The 14,873-nt window shown below is 32.9% G+C and overlaps 1 protein-coding gene across 1 annotated transcript in view; it reads left to right on the forward strand.

The window, feature by feature from the left end:
• LOC115881462 (somatomedin-B and thrombospondin type-1 domain-containing protein) overlaps positions 1 to 14,873 on the forward strand; it is a 461,055-nt gene that overhangs the window by 237,942 nt on the left and 208,240 nt on the right. The window lies entirely within an intron of this gene.

The raw sequence follows: 14,873 nt of genomic DNA on the forward strand, positions 1-14,873 counted from the left end.
TTACGTTAGCATAAAATTCATTTAGAATCTTGTTGCATTTGTATGTATTTAGTAAACACAGTATCAACAATTCTATCCCTATAAACTTGCGTGTATCTGAAATTTATGTACATATATATTAAACTATCTGAACACTTAGGTTCATCTTTAACATCTGTTGTTTATCATGTGTAAGAAGTTCTTAGAGGTGTTTAAATCTTTCTTTCTCTGGTCCATTTAGATTTTTATTATTTCCAAATTAAAAAAATATATTGCAGAGCTAACTCAGCTAACCTCTTTATCATTATACGAGAATATTTGGAGTTTTCATTCATTGGAGTCAAAATTTGGTAAATTGGGTATCGAGTAAGGGAAGAGTCGCTGCTATAATATTAATAATACTTTTAGGAAGGCGTAACAAAGTAATTAAAAACGTGTACTTACCTTAAAATCTCTGTTAAACTACACACAAACAGAATATTTATATAGAGCTTCCGAATGAGAGAGGACACATAAGATACACTTGCTCGGTTTGTCTACGCTGAGGCTATCCGCGCATGCGGACACCTTCATTTAATGCTAGAATGTAGACACAACACTACACTATTACAAAGTGTCTATATAGATATTTATATTATGTGTATACAAATAGAATATCTAAATATGTGATACATATTGATCACAACATGATACTAGGGTCGGCATTACTGGTCTTGGGTGCCGATTTTCGTGTGTACCAAGAGTACGATCAACACGCTTAGTAAAATAAGATGTACTGAATAAAGACAGAAGGCAAGCATTTTTCCAAGCGCATGGAATCTAGCGGCAGATTAAGTGATTATATAATAAATACTTCGTATTTTGACTCTCTCCGACTTAGTAGATTGCCATAGCGATTCACTCCTATACATGTAAACGCCGACCCAAGGTTTTGCTTGCCAGCAGAGTATGTGACACATATAAATACACCGTAACTGCGGAAATGGTTAAATAAGCTGAGATTGATGATTAATGTCCATGGACATAAATCCACTGTAAATACTTCCATTTAATAAAAAAAGTTCAAAACTGTAAATTTCTATATAAAAACATTATTCGAACTTTCATTCGTATTTCGTTGTTTTAAAACCCGCCCGTAAAAAAAACAGTCAAAAAAAACCAGATTAAAATTGTAGGAAAATCGCAACGTATGATAAAATCTAATTTTTACGGGTAGGTTTCAGCAACGGTAACGATAACGGTCACGTTTTAATGGAGATTTAAAAAAGTTTCCGCCGCGGCTTTGTTCATTTTCCCGGGAAATGCGGAAAATGTCCCCGCTGAACGTTATATATCGCGGATTAGCATCGGAACTGAATAGAGAAGCTTTTATACGACTTATTTTTTTTTAATACTCGCATTTATTGTATCAACATGGCGGACATTTAAGCCCTAATATTTTATTCATGATATTAATAACCGCGTACATTAATATAATGTAGTGTGTTCGTTGTATTAATAACATTGTTCATTGTCACAATGTACAACTCATTAATCAATGATTTAGTACATTAATATAATGAATATGTGTTTATTAAAGTTTCAGCACTAAAATAAAGAACGAGTTCATTGGGACAATGAACGCGTTCATTATATTAATGATTAATGTAATTTATTGTTTGTAATTTATTATTGTAATTAAGGGTTAATGTAATCTTACATTAATTTAATAACCAGGTTTTCATTATATTGATGAAATTAGATTCATAGTATTAATAAATCGGACATCGATCTATGATTAACAAATCATTATATTAATGAAAAAAATCATTGTCCCAATGAAACAACAGTTAATAATCAACGTTCATTAATATTATGAACAATATTTTTTTCAGTGTATATAACTTTTTTATTTTTTCAGATAAACAACGAGATTTGGTATGGTAGAATATGACATAAATTAGGATTGATTGACGGTATTCAATTGTTTTTGGTCACTTCCTGTTTCACCCGATATGATTACAATTTTTGATTTTTAAATGTCATCTTCTGTATTTTTTACTTTATTTGATAGAAAATGACACTGTGAATATAATGACATCGTATGTCAACTTTTAACATTCTCGCTTAAAAAAATATTGTTTTAAATTTCAATCTAGAGTGTCATGTGTGTTAAAAACAGTATTTTTTTTATCAAGGACCTTTGGAAAAATATATTTGATAGTCTAATGTTTTTAGTGTCTTATCTTGGCCGGTTAAAAGATGCCCAAATCGTATTTTTAATCATATCTCAATTTTTTCAAATGGAACGAGACTGAAAGATATTTCAAGTGGCTCATTAGCATATTTGGTAAAAGCATTTTTTACGAATAATTTGGTACCACACACTTATCATTTTGAGTTAAAATGTTACAATTTCAAATACACCATATGCGAAAAGTTCAAAAGTTGACATGTCATACGTCATTCTATTTAAAGTGTCTGTGTATAAAGTAAAAAAAATACCGAGGGTGCTAATTAAAAAACAAAAGTTGTAGTAATTTCCGGTGGAACAGGGAGTGACCGAAAACAATTGAATACGTCAAATAAAAAATAAAAAAGTTATAGTGGTGTGCCACTTTTGAGACGCACCCGGTAGATCTATTGTGTCCCCCTTTCTTGAGTCATAACTCACCATAGAGTCTCACGGCTTCGACAAAAGCCAGTATCTGAGACGGTTTTACAGAGGTTAGTTCTTCTGGTTCTTCATCTCCGGTATTAGGCGTACCAAAGCTTACAGCAGGAATGGTTGTCGTCTTGGCGCATTCAGTGATCAGGTGTTCTAGTGTTTCCCCATTTTACCTGCAAAATCTGCATTCGCTGTTGTTTCTTAACTTAAATGGTGTGGTGTGGATTGACTGATTCTGATTAAATGAGGTGTTCTTGAGGAGACAGTGTCCTGTTAAAAACCGTGACAATCCTGAGATTGTTCTTACATAAATCAAGGAAATTCTGCTCTATTTTTCTCGGTCGTAAATTCTGAGAAATTTCTTTGAATGTGTTAGACCGTTGAAAGAGGTTATGTTTCATATTAGCACTGATAACAGATAACAACAGAACATATTATGTTATCTGTGAATTAGGTTAATTTCAGGTTATGGATAGAGTCGAATGATTTAAATCATGATTTAAATCGTGATTTAAATCAAGTGATTTTTATAATTTTAATCATATGATTTAAATAAAAAAAATAATTTTATTGAAACTTTAAAATAAATCAAAAAATAACTGTAAAAGTTATAAAAATGTGTCCTAGAAAACTATAAAAAATATTTCTATAACAGATATAACAAATAATAAATCGAAAAATAATTATAAATGTTATAAAACTATATGAAAATATCTATTCATCAATTTAAATGTTTGACCTATTTTTGAAGTAATTTCGTGTGAATTCATGACCGTTAAACAAAGGGATTTATTTTAAAATTTATGTACAAGTGACAAAAATTCGCTGTTCGAAGTCGAATACACTAAAGTCGCAAAGTCTAGTGCCAGAACTAGGTTCTTCTGATATAGAGACAATATATTCCCGAGAATCTATAATCGTTGTCAGAAAATATGTTATACTATATATATATATATATATATGTTTATATATTTTTTTTTGACACGGTTGTATATGTCCAAATTCCTACCGACATTTTGATCTGCAGTAAGTACTCTACACTTTGACATATTGACATTAGATAATACATACTAATTTCATCTCGACTTAAGACTATTTTCGAACCATAGTCTATTGTTTTATTAGGAGTAAAAATTATAATTTTTATTGACGAAGCTGTGCCTTTGAAGGACCATCGTAAAGCTATTTAATTATAAGTAAAAGTACATTTTTACTCCGAATAGAACATACTATTTTTTTTAAAACATTACAAATAATTTTTTAATCAATTTCAAACATTGCAAATAATATAAACAGTAATCGAGCAACAACTTATACACGTTGAATTTGACACTTAATATCAGTTAAATAATATATTTTGTACTTTTGTGCTTAAGCGTAACAGTGCTTTACTTTTAGCCTTAGGCGTTAAAATGACAAAAATTATTACCTTTGAGACATTTGAAAAAAAATCCTTTTGATCTGAAGCGAGCCACTTTTTTTGCGGAATATATTGGTGTCGATGTGAAAAAATGACACGAGCCGTAGAATTTTTAATGTTATCGGTATCGGGCAGAGTTATAAAGATTTAGTCATTTAGGATAGGATTTTAATTGGAAAGTGTCCTAGGTCATTTGGAAATACGATTTAAATATGGTTTTGAATTAAAATAAAAAAAATCTGATTTAAATCAAAAAAATCTGATTTTTACCAACCCTGATTTAAAATAACTTAATGCAACTATTCGAAAACACTTTAGTTTTTTAAACAGATACGCGTATAAAAACCGTTGACGTTCTGTTAAAATGACATATAAAGTGACAACTTCAAAATTAACAATTACTACCTGATAACAATAACGTGTTAAGGTAAAACCATCAAGCCCCAAACTTCCTGTATGGTTATTTTTTAATTTGTTTTTAATTTTTACTATTATTTTTTTTTATTTATGTTATGTTCATTAAAAACAAAGAACCGATATGACCAATACATTTATTTTTATTAGACTGCATTAAAAAAGCCTCTATTATTTTTGTTTATGTTTATTATTGAGATGCAATAAATGATTTTAAATTATCTATGGGGTGGGTTAGGTAGATGACCGCACACGCTTACTTTCACCCCTAACAATTACAGTTCTAATTAATTTTATATGAGACAACGGCTGGCGGCTGGTTGCAAAAGTTTTACAACAACGCGCGTTCAAATTAACTGGAGAGGGACGAAGACAATTTAGCGAATGGAGTTTGTTGAAGCAGGAGAGACAAAGAGGGGTATTGCAGGTTCCGCCGTTTTTAAGGGTTGTTTGTTCGTAAACAACCGGCCGACAAGAAGAACTTGATTTGATTTATTTATCCTTCGTTTAGGCAGAAGTTACTTCTTGTTCTTTATCTTACGTTGATTTTACAAGATGAACATTTTAAAATACACAGTTATACCGGGTGCATCTCAAAAGTGGCTCACCCCTATAACTTTTTTATTTTTTTAGATAAAAAAACGATATTTCGTATGTTAGTATAATATGGCATAAATTAGGATTGCTTGACGTATTTAATTGTTTTTAGTCACTTCCTGTTTCACCGGAAATGACTACACATTTTGATTTTTAAACACCCTGGGTATTTTTTTTATTTTATTTGATAGAAAATGAGACTCTGAATAGAGTGACATACATATGTCATCTTTTGATATTTCCACATATGGCTTATTTGAAATTGTAACATGCGGTTCATAACGAAAATTTGACTCGAAATACCAAGTGTATGGTACCAAATTATTCGTAAAAAAAAACTTTATCCGAATGTTAACGTAAGCCACCCTTGTTTCATTTGAAAAAAAAATGATATATGACTAAAATACGATTTGGGCATCTTCTAACGTGCCAGGACAAGACACGAAAAACACTAGGCGTCGTTTTTCGTCTTCTTTTTCGATCAACAACACGAGAGAAATAATTGTGGCTGCTTTTCAAAACTCTTTTGAACAGCGAATAATTTTATGCAGTGAACAGGAAAGGAAACATTTTGAGCATTTTTCATGTAACTAATTTTTGTCACATAATTATACGTGTATATTTAGTTTTTATTCTGGAAAAATTAAAATATGTTTTAAACATGTATTTTCTTATTATCGTCTACATTCTAGAATTTTTGTTAAATTAACGATAACGGTGTATCATAGCCATCTAGATTTTATCAAATAATAAAGATCTACACAAAATCATAAAAATGAAAATGTCTAGGAAAATTTTTGTCTATAGGGTAGGTAGCTTTATTAGTATTTTGAAGATATATGAATTCTTCATTGAATATCGCAATAATATACTGGGTGTTCTATTTAAAATAAAGGTGTAAGTTGCTTTTGTAAGTGACTACTGTTCAATAATAGTTTTGTATCGCCCTATACAAAGTATGCAAGAGTCTTAAATAAGTGCAAACATTTTCAGGGCTGGTAGATCTCGATAAAAAAAAACATATTTTCTCTTTACCGTTTTTCAAATAAATCTAAAATAATAGAGATATTTTACCTTGAAATGTCAAAAAAAGAATGTTTGCTAAAATTTTGAGAACCACTGGATCTTTTCTGGATTTTCTTTCTTGTAAATTTAATCTATTTCTCATGTTGCCATAACAACAAATTATTTTTTTAACTAAAAACAAATCCCAAAATACACTACCTGTAAAAAAAATTGCACTTATTTAAGACTCACCCTGTATAATTTTTTGGGTCATTGGTTAACATACAGTGGATATTATAACTAAATATTAGTCTATACAATGTAAATTACAATTTAGGAAACTGTTATTGAAATTTAGAAGTTATTCTTCATTTTCACAAAATGTGAAATATGTTCAAGGGGGTGAAACCACCCCTCAAATATTACTATATTTTTTATTTGAAAAACGGTCAAGTTTCCGAAAAAACGCTTAAACACGTATATTTTATTTTGTTTTTTTCCATATTTTAAGATTTTTTAAAAATGTATACAGGGTGTTTCGAAAAATCTGGTCATTGATTAATCACGATCCTGCTTAAAGCGCTTGACGTAAAAAACTGATTTTTGGAAAACAGATTGACTTTAGGGTGTAGAGGTTCGATAAGAAGGGATTTTTCGAAACTCGAATTCTAAGGGGGTGAAACTAACCCTCAAATATTAAAATATTTTTTATTTAAAAACCGGTGAGTTTTTCGGAAAAACTCTTAAACACGTATATTTTATTTTGTTGTTTTACATATTTTTAAATTTTTTATAAATTTATACAGGGTGTTTAATAAAATATGACCATTGAGTAATCACGATTCTGCTTAAACTGCTTGACGTTTCAAGCTGATTTTTGGCAAACAGATTGACTGTAGGGTGTAGAGGTTCGATAGGGAGGGGTTTCTCGAATCTCAAATACCAAGAGGGTGAAAACGCCCCGCAGATATTACAATATTTGTTATTTAAAAAACGGTTAGTCTTTTGGGAAAACGCTTGGACAAGCATAATTTATTTGGTTTTTTTACATATTTTGAAATTTTTTAAAAAATCAAACAGGGTGTTCCAAAAAGTTGGGTAATTTCTTAACCACGATTCTTCTTAAACTGCTTGACGTAAAAAGCTTATTTTTGGCAAACGGATTTTTCGAAAGCCAAATTCCAACGAGATGAAACTACCCCTTAAATATTACCAAGTTATATAATAATATCGCAATATTGTTTTTTCTCATGCTGACATAAATGTGAGAAAATTTTATCCAGTTTGTATGTTAATGGAAATTATTGCTTTGCTTTATCATCACCATTACAAATGATTAATTCGACGCGAACGAAGTCGCTGGTACACGCTAGTAATTATATAAAATGCTTTCAATTAAGCTACATAATATGTTCCTAAAATTTAATTTCTAGATATATTACGACATTTCTTGGAACTTTAGTTTCTTAGATATTAATTTAATCGGACCTTTTTAAAAAAATTAATTTTATTTTTCAGAAACTATTAGAGACAGAGTTTACCAAGTTGGCCAAGACCAAATCTTGGTCTTGGCCATCCTGTACAATGGTTATTTTATTTTTTAAGGTTCTATTTCAAAGGCGAAATTTCCAAAATATTACACTAATTTGTCATTCTTTTCTAAAACTAAATTACTGCGGAACTCTTTTAAAAAATACAGCCGCCAAAAGCCATAGAAAGACAACAGAAAGAAAAAATCACCCTCAATAGAGAACGCTTTGTCTATTCAGACACAAACCTCCCCCGGACTGGATTCAGGCAGAAAAAGCCCATTTGTAAACAATACGTCACCGTGCCCGTCATTTATCAAAATGGAATCGCGGAAAAAAATGGCAAAAATAGCGATTGACGCGCGACGACGAGAGGACTTTTTACGCTTCACAATGGCGCAAGTTAATTTCGACAAGGTGGAGTAAATTCGGTGAAAAATTGCACGTCAGCAGGAGCCAACGGGTGGCTTGTGGAGGCAGTGGCGCTCCGTGATTCAATATTTTTAAGGTGCGCACACAAAAACATTCTTTTTGGGCTATCAAGTCGTCAATCTTCTTCGTAGAAACGTTCTTCGTCAAACGTTCTTCGTAAGTCGCCATCTCTCTGGAGCTCTAAAGATGTCTATTTATCAGCAGTTTTAAAGACGAACTCAATAATCATCAATTTAGTAAAGTAGCGAACAATTTACTAACTGGACCAGAATCGTTCAGCTTTCCAAGTAGGAAGCAGAACCTGAAAGACACCATCTGTAACCTGGAATGGTCTAAGACACTCGAAGAAATTTCTCAGGACATCTGACCGAGAAAATTCAAGGGTCTTTCTTGCCTTAAATAAGAACAATCTTCGTATTGTCACGGGGTTTTTAACAGTATACTGACTCCTCAATGAATTCCTCAGTAGATTGAAGCTAAGAAACAACGGCGAATGCTGATTCTGTAAGAAAAATGGGGAAACACCTCATCACTGACTGTGCCGAGACGACAACCATTCGTACCATAAGCTCTGGTACGACTGATATCGGAGAGCTAACCTTTGTAAAACCATTTCAGATATTGTCAAAGTCTTCATACTGTATGATGAGTTATAAGTCATACAATTGTATGCTCTCATACAATCTGGAAATCTACAATCACCCTTTTTGAGGCGAAGGCGCTCAAAAATGACTTTTTTTGGGTTATCAAGTCGTCACCTTCTTCTTAAGTCTCTATTTCCTCAAGAAGCTCGAAAAAAAATATTTTTTTAAATCACTCTTGGGCAATTTAGTATAGCAATCTAGTAAAATTACACTAATAAGCTATTTGTTTTTGACTTAATTTCCTATGGTTAAAATACCAAAGACTCATCCTATGATAGTAATTTTGATTCTGTCAGTTCTGTTTAGCACTAGATATGTTAGAATGCACTGGGTTGTGGTAACAGTTTTCACTACACTAGTTCAAAGGTTTTTGTTCTTTTCAGTCTTCTAACTAAGCCATCACTATCCAGGAGCTGGTGGGTCTCGATGTTGATGTGCTGTTGGAGTCTCCCTTCATGTTTTAAGGCATATTTCCTGATGACGTTGTCGACATCGTTCGCTTCTAAGTCTTTATTGAATGTACCAAGGTGCGTCAATAATAATACTTCCCCGTAGTAACCTTGTTTTGGATCTTTGGATAATATTACGGTTGCTTTGTTTGGTACAACCCTAGTGTTGAATATCATAAGTCCATATTGGTTTCAAGACTTATTGTTGATCAAGGAAAAGCTTATTATACCGGGTGCGTGTCAAAAGTGGCTCACCCCCTATAACTTTTTTAATTTTTCAGTTAAAAAACGAGATTTGCTATGTTAGTATATGACAAAAATTAGGATTGATTCAAGTATTCAATTATTGTTTTTGGTCCAGACTACAACTTTTCATTTTTAAATGGCACCCTCGACACTTTTTTACTTTATTCGATAGAAAATAAAACTCTGAATACAATGACATATCATATGTCAACTTTTGACATTTTCGCATATGATTTATTTCAAATTATAACTTGCGGTTCGTAACGAAAATTTGACTCGAAATACCAAGTGTGTGGTATCAAATTATTCGTAAAAAAATGCTTTTTCCAAATATGCTAATGCTAATGAGCCACCCTCGTTCCATTTGAAAAAAAATGAGATATGATTAAAAATACGATTTAAGCGTTTTCTAACTGGCCAGGACAATACACTAAAAACATTAAACGATCAAATCTATTTTTCCAAGGCTCCTTGATTAAGAATTAGTATTTTTTACATAGCCATGGCACTCTAGATTGAATTTTAAAATACAATTTTTTATTAAGCGAGAATGTCATAAGTTGACAAATGATATGTCATTATATTCAGAATGTCATTTTCTATCGAATAAAGTAAAAAAATACCGAGAGTGCCGTTTAAAAATCAAAAGTTGTAGTAATTTCCGGTGAAACAGGAAGTGACCAAAAACAATTGAATAAGTCAATCAATCCTAAAAATTGTCATATACTAACACACCAAATCTTCTTGTTTTATCTGAAAAAATAAAAAAGTTATAGGGGGTGAGCCACTTTTAAGACGCACCCGGTATAGTGATGGGAAAAACCGATTAATTTCAATAATCGAGTACTCGAGTTTCAAGCGATTGCAATAATCGAGCGAAATATCGCTCGTATTTAAAAATACGGTTTTTCGACCATCGGTTGTTGTAAGTACTCGTTAACGCCAAGCGCCAAGCAGTAAGTTGCGTGCGTAGGGGACATATTCTTTCGGTGATGAATGGCAAGTAGCAAGCAATTCGCTTGATAGCTTGATTTAGTTTATTTAAAGCATTGTCGATGTAGGTCGTAAAATTTTGTCCCTCAGATACGCAGCGGATAACGTCGTATAAATGTGCTACCTGCAATGTATGTAGAAAATTCGATCGGCTTTTTATCGAGTATGTCACATTAAAATCGGATTTCAATTTATTTCTTTCTAGGATCGCTTGCGTTCGTCGCTCGTAACTCGTCACTTGCATCGCTCGTTCATAATCGAGTGATGTCGGTTATTTCAATAATCGAGTACTCGAGCGAATTTTCGCTTGAGTTATCCCATCACTATTATTATATACTGACAGGGTTGAATGTCGCCTTAGTAACCGCAGTACACTTTTCTGTACTTTGATTTCAGTTCTTCACATTTTAGTGGGTTTAGCATCAAGTGAAATGCATATATATTTAGCTGTATTTTCGTAAGGACTTGTTGATTTATATATCTGGCTAGTACTCGATTCGTTTATTAGTGAAATCCATATGGACTGATTTTTTTCACCCAATTTAAGGCGCCATTTTGCTGCTCAGCGTTGTATTTCGATGACGGCAGTTTGTAACTTTTCGGTTGACTTGGAATTGTTGTCTGCGGTGGCTAGAATGTAGCAGTAACAGCATTTTCATTGAATGTAGGCAGATCGCTGGTATATAAGAGAAAAAGGACCGGTTCCAATACACTTCCTTGCAGTACGCCTGCGCCTGCTTGAATTTTTCTTAGGTTAGAGTAGACATCATCTTGCTTAATCCTGAAGTAGCGTTCGAATATGTATGATTTTAAAATTTCTGAATACTGGGTGGGAAGTGGGATACTGGGTGAACGTTTGTGCGACATCTAGAAATATTGCCGATCATACCTTCTTCTCTTCTAAATATTTCTCAGTCACACCTGTGAACCTTGTCAATCGTGGATTGTTGATTTCTACAGCCAAATTGATGATTGGGAATGAACTTTTTTTCCTCAATGATGAAAAAAAAGCAAATGATAAAATTTATATTTACTCTTTTAGTCTTAAATATCTTTTATGTCTTAAATTTGGGGCTTCATGTGCACTTACTGTGGCACCGCCACTGAGTGGAGGTGAGAGGAATGCTTTAAAAAAGAAGAGGGAGTTAAGCGATCCGAAAAAGTTGCCGAGAGATAATTTTTTAACGCTCCTAATTTTAAACTGGATTACGTCGAAGTGTCGCGCATATTGGGTTTCAGGAACGTCTTTTCTTACAAGAAACTTCTCCTTGTTTTGTCGTTGCCCTCGTCGTTTTACATCTATTTTTATTTATCTAGATACCGTTTGCCTGACGAGATGAATCCTTTTGTTGTCGATTCGAGTTTCTTTCTTTTTTATTTCTAGTTTATATTCTTAGATCTTATATAAGTTTATATTCTACCTAATATTTTAAGTTTGAATCATTGAAAATACTTTATGTAGATTGCCATTGCGGATGTGGTATATTCGCAATTCAACACTAGGTGCGTCAACCCGTAGTACCTTGTTTTGGAATCCTTGCTTTGTTTGGTACTACTACAAATTGGTTTCAAGACTTGTTGATAAAGTAAAAGCTCATTATACAGGGTGGTCCGAACTGTATTCCGGAAACTTCGGCCGCATATCTGCAGATAAAAATAAGTAAAATTGTATAAATGTATGTCTTAAAATGCTTAGTTTTGAGAGAGGAGCTCGGTTTTTTTCGATTTTTTCAAATACTTCTGAAGTAACGTCAATATTTAGATGAAAATTGGTAGATGAGTGTTTTTTGACATGAGAAATTTGATTTTGATGTCAATATGACTCCCATTTGTAGCTGGCGCCACCTACCTGTGTTTTAACTGATTTGAAGAGTAATAACTTTTCGTCGGTACCTGTATAAAACTACTGAGTAAAAAAATATACATTTACGAGTTTTTTACAACATAAAACAGTTCTCTTGGTAAAAATCGCTACGATTAATGGTTTTCGAGATATTTGAAATCGAAATTATCAATACCTGTCATCATTGACATAAATTAAACATGTTTACTAAATAGTTATTAGACTGAAATCATAAATTTGAAATCCGTTTGTGTCAAAAGTTTAAAAGAAACTGTTTAATCACTATTTTTTTCGCAGAAAAACTTATGATTAATTTAAAAAATTAAAATTTTATTATTTCAGTCGAATAACTATGCTCAACGTTGTGCTTATTTTTTGTCAATAATGACATGTATTGACTATTTCCATTCTAAATATCTTGAGAACGGTTGCTCGTAGCGATTTTTACCAAGAGACATTTTTTACATAAAAAGTCATGGAAATGTATATTTTTTTAGTCAGTGGTTTTATGCAGGTACGGTCGAAAAGTTATTACTCATCAAAACAGTTAAAACACATGTAGGTGGCGCCCCCTACAAATAGGAGTAATTTTGACATCAAAATCAAATTTCTCATGTCACAAAACTCCCAGATACCAATTTTCATCTACATACTGACATTACTTCAGAAATTATTTGGAAAAAATCGAAATAAAAATGAAACTTCTACACCCTGTACCTCCGAAACTAAGCATTTTAGAACATACATTTATACGAACTTTTTTACTTATTTTGATCTGTAGAATATGCTGCCGAAGTTTCCGGAATACAGTTCGGACTACCCTGTATATTGACAGGGTTGAATGTCGCCCTAGTAACCGCAGTAAATTTTCCTGTACTTTAATTTGAGTTCTTCACATGCAATTTCCACTTGAGGTTAGCATCAAATGTCATGCCAAAATGTTTAGTTGTATTTTCGTAAGGAACTACTTGTTTTTTATATATACTGGCTTGTACCCGATTTGTTTAGTAGTGAAATCGATATGGACTGATTTTTTTTATTCAATTATTCAATCAAAAAGGGCGCCTTACCTTTTGGTGTCCAGCGTTGTATTTCGGCGACAGCAGTTTGTAACTTTTTGGTTGACTTGGTATTGTTGTCTGCGGTGGCTAGAATTGCAATATCATCTGCAAATGTAACAGTAGCAGCATTTTCATTGAATGCAGGCAGATCGCTGGTGTATAATAGGTAAAGGATCGGTCCCAATACACTTTTCCTTGCGGTACGCCTGCTTGAATTTTTTAGGTTAGAGTAGACATCATCTTGCTTGATCCTGAATTAGAAGCGTAGCAGAAGTAGCGTTCGGATATGTATGATTTTAAAATTTCTGAAGTAGTACTTTGAGTTTATGGTTCAAGCCAAATTTAATCGAACGCTTGTGCGACATCTAGAAATATTGCCGATCATACCTTCTTTTCTTCTAAATATTTCTCAGTCACACCTGTGAACCTGGTCAATCGTGGAGTGTTGATTTCTAAAGCCAAATTGATGATTGGGAATGAACTTTTTTTTCTCAATGATGAAAAAAAAGCAAATGATAAAATTTATATTTGCTCTTTTAGATTTAAATGTTTTTTCTGTCTTAAATTTGGGGCTTCATGTGCACTTACTGTGGCACCGCCACTGAGTGGAGGTGAGAGGAATGCTTTAAAAAAGAAGAGGGAGTTAAGCGATCCGAAAAAGTTGCCGAGAGATAATTTTTTAACGCTCCTAATTTTAAACTGGATTACGTCGAAGTGTCGCGCATATTGGGTTTCAACAACGTCTTTTCTTACAAGAAACTTCTCCTTGTTTTGTCGTTGCCCTCGTCGTTTTACATCTATTTTTATTTGTCTAGATACCATTTGCCTGACGAGATGGATCCTTTTTGTTGTCGATTCGAGTTTCTTTCTTTTTTATTTCTAGTTTATATTCTTAGATCTTATATAAGTTTATATTCTACCTAATATTTTAAGTTTGAATCATTGAAAATACGTTATGTAGATTGCCATTGCAGATGTGGTATATTCGCAATTCAACACTAGGTGCGTCAACCCGTAGTACCTTGTTTTGGAATCGTTGCTTTGTTTGGTACTACTACAAATTGGTTTCAAGACTTGTTGATAAAGCAAAGAGTCATTAGATAGGGTGGCCGAACTGTAATTGACGGCGGCCGCATATTTGCGCAGATAAAAGTAAAGTACTCTTACCTGGGCAGGCTCGCCGGCGTCACGCCGACACCTGCGCGGCACCTTATATACGTATTTTAAAGGTGGCCCATACCAAATATGAATCAATTGTCGCGCTCTGAACAGCGGAATTAGATTTGGACCGCTGTAATCTTTTTTATCCGTGTCGCCTGAACAGGCGATTTGTGGATTTTTGTTTTGTTTATTATTATGTGTTATCTTTTCGGTACCGATGGTTTTGAAAGTGCATAGTTGTTTAGAATAAAGTTAACAGTTCGGCTGCTTGCAAATACGTTTAAAAATGGCAATTAAATATTCCGTGTGCAGACAAAGAACTTTTTTATTCAAATTATAGGGAATTACCCCCATACTGGAAAATAAGAGGACAGACGCTAATCATATCGAAAAAAGAAATGCTTGGGAGAAAATTACTGTGGATTTCAATGCTGCAACATCTGGAGAAGGTAT

This window comes from Sitophilus oryzae, unplaced genomic scaffold (assembly GCF_002938485.1).
Source record: "Sitophilus oryzae breed Bouriz unplaced genomic scaffold, Soryzae_2.0 scaffold_172_pilon_pilon, whole genome shotgun sequence".
Lineage (NCBI taxonomy): Eukaryota > Metazoa > Arthropoda > Insecta > Coleoptera > Curculionidae > Sitophilus > Sitophilus oryzae.